The following is a 5,643-nucleotide window of genomic DNA, read 5'->3' as shown; positions in this document are numbered from 1 at the left end:
ACAGCACTATGTTATTTTTCTCTCTACATCTCCATCTGTTTCAGGAAACCTCAATGATACTAACCCATCTTTATTGAATATGTCTTTTAAGAGCAGCCTGAAAACAAATTCATATGCAAATATTTCATATCAGTAGAATTTCTATTGAACTTTGAGTTCCACCCCAGTCATAATTAGCTAGTTAGCTAGTCCTAATATCTAGTTATAAGAGATATAGCATTATGCATTTTTAAAGTTTTGGGATAGAAAAGTCATATATTCCACAAGCTCTGTAGTGAAAGTCAGTGATGTCCTTCTGTTTATTTCCTTACTTTGGTACACGGCACCACAGTGTCTTCATGGCGTTCTTCATCTCCATGTTCCTGAGTGTGTAAATCAGAGGGTTGAGCATGGGAGCAATGATGGTGTAGAAAAGAGCAAACACTTTGTCTTCTGGGAGAGTAATGGCTGGTCTAATATAAATAGAGTAAAGGAACAAAAAAAAGGACCACCACAGTGATGTGGGAACTGCATGTAGAAAGAGCTTTGCGGAGATTCTCTGCAGAGTAGGACCTGACTGTATGCAGGATCACAGAAGAGGATACCAGTAAGACCACAAAAGTCACCAGACCCATCACACCTGAATTGGCAATGACCAGGAGACTGATTCTCCTTGTGTCCATGCAGGCTAGTTTCAACGAGGATACACATCACAAAAATAGTGGTCTATCTCATTGGGGCCACAGTAGGGTAAAAAGATGTCAAGAATAAACTGACCAAAGGAATCGAGGAATCCTCCAGCACAGGAAGCGGCAATCAGGACATCACACCTCTGCCTGCTCATGATGACTGTGTAGTGCAGGGGCTTGCAAATGGCCATGTAGCAGTCATAGGCTATCCCTGTGAGGATAAAGACCTCTATGCTTCCAAAAAAGTGCATGGTAAAGAGCTATGTCATGCAGCCATTGTAGGGAAGGGTCTTCTTTTCTGCCAGCAAGTCAATGATTAATTTTGGGGTCACAGTAGAAGTGTAGCAAAGGTCTAAGAGTGAGAGGTAAGTCAGGAAGAAATACATAAGCTGCTTAATAAGTTGACTGCAGGTGACTGAAATCATGACAAGCAGGTTTCCAATAAAAATCGCTATGTAACAAAATAAGAACAGTAAAAACAGAGAACTTCTATCTCCCTTTTCTTAGAAAGCCCTAAAAGAATAAATTCTGTGATGTTATTCTTATTTTTGCTGATCCAGAGCAGTTTGTAGCTACCTGAAATTAGAAACATTGTGAATTTTTGTTATATATGTATTTAAATATGGTGATGCTTATCATTCCTTGGTATGAGGCACATTACAGTTAAAAGGGTTCAAATGTTATATAAGGTAGAAATTGAATTTTTATTTAGGAAGGCTTTCCTGCTTGTTTTTTTATCATTTTTTTGTAAACATTTTAGGCACCTGAGATGAAGACTAACATTGTAAATGCAGTATATTTATGTAACCATTCTATTAACATGCATTATTGAACATAATTGGTATTATACCTCTATGGAACTACAGAAATGATATTTTTAGGAAAACAAAAAAATCAGATATCTCTTTGCTGTTCTCACTATTTATTATCGAGAAAATATACACAGAAATGAAACACTGAGTGAAAATACAAAAAGTGCAAATGCATGAAGTATAGTATGTCAATAACATTATATGTGAGAAATTATCTACCATGTGTCCTATATAGAAAGGTAATAAATAGAAAAATCAACATATGTATTTGAAACCATAAGACATTTATAATTAGTCATAATCAGTTATATTTATGTTCTACTTAATTTATCAATATACTTAATTTACAACTGGATTACATTTTATAGTCAACCAAAAGAATAAAAGAAATCTGGTTATCTGTATTTTTCAAAAGATAATCATCTCAAACGTATTTGACACTCATCGAGGCATTTGAGGATAATAATAGTAGGTTTTGCTTGCATCTTAGAGTCTCACATAATACCTTACCCACTTGCATAAATCAGCTTTTATCTAATCAATGTACACAAATTGTTCAACTCTTTGATAATCAGTCATACTTAAAATGTATGTTCCTGGGTGGAGCCAAGATGGGGGCGTGAGTAGAGCAGCGGAAATCTCCTCCCAAAACCACATATATTTACGAAAATATAACAAAGACAACTCTTCCTAGAACAGAGACCAGAGGACACAGGACAACATCCAGAACACATCCACACCTGCGAGAACCCAGTGCCTCACCAAGGGGCTAAGATACAAGCCCTGGCCTGGTGGGACCCGACTGCCCCTATCCCAAGCTCCCGGTGGGAGGAGAGGAGTCAGAGCGGGGAGGGAGAGAGAGCCCAGGACTGCTGAACACCCAGCCCCAGCCATCCGAACCAGAGTGCACACACAGTGCATGCACGGGGGCCAGGATACTAGGGAAAAAGGACAGCAAGAACTGTGAGTGGGTCCGTGAGTCCAGCGTCTGTGGACAAAGAAAAGAGAGCGGCTTTTTTTTTTTAAATTATTTATTTAATTTTTTTTTTTTTTTTGGCGAGTGCTTTTTGGAAATCTTAAAGGGACAGGGACCCCAAAACCAGATGGAAGCATCCCAGGACACTTAGTCTACAGGCAAGAAATCTGGGGATCTCTGGGCACTCTAACCCCCTGGGCATCAGGGAGCACAGAGGCCCCTCACGGAGATAAATAGCCTCCTGGCCGCTCCTCCTCCAACACAGCTCCACCACTTTGGAGCAGCAGCCCAAGCCAGGCCACGCCCACAGCAACAGCGGAGATAAACTCCATAGCAGCCGGGCAGGAAGCAGAAACCCTGTCTGCGCGCAGCTGCCCAGCACAAGCCACTAGAGGTCGCTGTTCTCCCAGGAGAGGAGGGCCACAAACCAACAAGAAGGGAAGTTCTTCCAGCCGTCACTCGTCCCAGCTCTGCAAACTATTTCTATCACCATGAAAAGGCAAAGCTACAGGCAGACAAAGATCACAGAGACAACACCAGAGAAGGAGACAGACCTAACCAGTCTTCCTGAAAAAGAATTCAAAATAAAAATCATAAACATGCTGACGGAGATGCAGAGAAATATGCAAGAGCTAAGGGATGAAGTCCAGAGGGAGATCACAGACAACAGGAAGGAGATTACAGAAGTGAAACAAACTCTGGAAGGATTTATAAGCAGAATGGATAAGATTCAAGAGGCCATTGATGGAATAGAAACCAGAGAACAGGAACGCATAGAAGCTGACATAGAGATAAAAGGATCTCCAGGAATGAAACAATATTAAGGGAAATGTGTGACCAATCCAAAAGGAACAATATCCATATTATAGGGGTACCAGAAGAAGGAGAGAGAGGAAAAGGGATAGAAAGTGTCTTTGAAGAAATAATTGCCAAAAACTTCCCCAAACTGGGGGAGGAAATAATCGAACAGACCACGGAAATACACAGAACCCCCAACAGAAAGGATCCAAGAAGGACAACACCAAGACACATAATTAAATGTGGCAATTAAAATGGCAAAGATCAAGGAAAAGGAAAGAGTTTAAAGGAAGTTAGAGAGAAAAAGATCACCTACAAAGGAAAACCCATCAGGCTATCATCAGACTTCTCGACAGAAACCTTACAGGCCAGAAGAGATTGGCATGATATATTTAATGCAATGAAACAGAAGGGCCTTGAACCAAGGATACTGTATCCAGCACAACTATCATTTAAATATGATGGCGGGATTAAACAGTTCCCAGACAAGCAAAAGTTGAGGGAAATGGCCTCCCACAAACCACCTCTATAGGATATTTTTGAGGGAATGTTCTAGATTGGAACACTCCTTTAACTAAACAGATGTCACCAGAGAAAATAAAATCACAGCAAAGAAAGCAGACCAACCAAATACAAACTAAAGGCAAAAAAATAAAAACAACTACCCACTAAAAGCAGTTAAAGGGGACATGAAAGAGCACAGAATAAAACAACCAACATATAAAGAATGGAAAAAGAGGAATAAGAAGGGAGAGAAAAAAAGAATCTCCAGACAGTGTATATAACAGCTCAATAAGTGAGCTAAGTTAGGCAGTAAGATACTAAAGAGGCTAACCTTGAACCTTTGGAAACCAAGAATCTAAAGCCTGCAAAGGCAATAAGTACATATCTTTCAATAGTCACCCTAAATGTATATGGACTGAACACACCAATCAAAAGACAGAGTAATAGAATGGATAAAAATGCAAGACCCATCTATACGCTGCTTACAAGAAACTCACCTCAAACCCAAAGACATGTACAGACTAAAACTCAAGGGATAGAAAAACATATATCAGGCAAACAATAGAGAGAAGAAAGCAGGTGTTGCAGTACTAATATCAGACAAAATAGACTCCAAAACAAAGAAAGTAAGAAGAGATAAAGAAGGACATTACATAATGATAAAGGGCTCAGTCAAACAAGAGGATATAACCATTCTAAATATATATGCACCCAACACAGGAGCACCAGTATGTGTGAAACAAATACTAACAGAACTAAAGGGGGAAATAGACTGCAATGGATTCATTTTAGGAGACTTCAATACGCCACTCACCCCAAAGGATAGATCCACTGGGCAGAAAATAAGTAAGGACACGGAGGCACTGAACAACACAGTAGTTCACAGTAGTTTACAGTAGTAGATGGACCTAATAGACATCTATAGAACTCTACATCCAAAAGCAACAGAATATACATTCTTCTCAAGTGCACATGGAACATTGTCCAGAATAGACCACATACTAGCTCACAAAAAGAGCCTCAGTAAATTCCAAAATATTGAAATTCTACCAACCAACTTTTCAAACCACAAAGGTATAAAACTAGAAATAAATTCTACAAAGAGAACAAAAAGGCTCACAAACACATGGAGGCTTAACAACATGCTCCTAAATAATCAATGGATCAACGAACAAATTAAAATAGAGATCAAGGAATATATGGAAACAAATGACAACAACAACACAAAGCCCCAACTTCTGTCAGACGCAGTGAAAGCAGTCTTAAGAGGAAAGTATACAGTGATCCAGACACACTTGAAGAAGGAAGAACAATCCAATGAATAGTCTAACATCACAGTTATCATAAACGGGAAAAAGAAGAACAAATTAGGACTAATGTCAGCAGAAGGAGGGACATAATAAAGATCAGAGAAGAAATAAACAAAATTGAGAAGAATAAAACAATAGCAAAAATCAATGAAACCAAGAGCTGGTTCTTCAAGAAAATAAACAAAATAGATAAGCCTCTAGCCAAATTTATTAAGAGAAAAAGAGAATCAATACAAATCAACAGAATCAGACGAGAATGGAAAAATCACGACAGACTCCACAGAAATACAAACAATTATTAAAGACTACTATGAAAACCTATATGCCAAAAAGCTGGAAAACTTAGAAGAAATGGACAACTTCCTAGAAAAATACAACCTTCCAAGACTGAACAAGGAAGAAACACAAAAGTTAAACAAAGAAATTACGAGCAAAGAAATTGAAAGGGTTATCAAAAAACTACCCAAGAACAAAACCTCTGGGCTGGACGGATTTACCTCGGAATTTTATCAGACACACAGAGAAGACATAATACCCATTCTCCTTAAAGTTTTCCAAAAAATAGAAGAGGAAGG

The 5,643-nt window shown here is 38.8% G+C and overlaps 1 pseudogene; it reads right to left on the bottom strand.

Annotated features, from left to right (window-relative positions):
- Window positions 1-307: 307 nt before the first annotated feature.
- LOC118919661 (olfactory receptor 4P4-like) lies at window positions 308-1,260 on the bottom strand (annotated as a pseudogene).
- Window positions 1,261-5,643: the final 4,383 nt, after the last annotated feature.

The sequence above is a fragment of the Manis pentadactyla genome, chromosome 13, assembly GCF_030020395.1.
Source record: "Manis pentadactyla isolate mManPen7 chromosome 13, mManPen7.hap1, whole genome shotgun sequence".
Classification (NCBI taxonomy): domain Eukaryota; kingdom Metazoa; phylum Chordata; class Mammalia; order Pholidota; family Manidae; genus Manis; species Manis pentadactyla.
The sequence above is the reverse complement of the archived record's forward strand: the minus strand, read 5'-3'. Positions and strand labels throughout refer to the sequence as shown.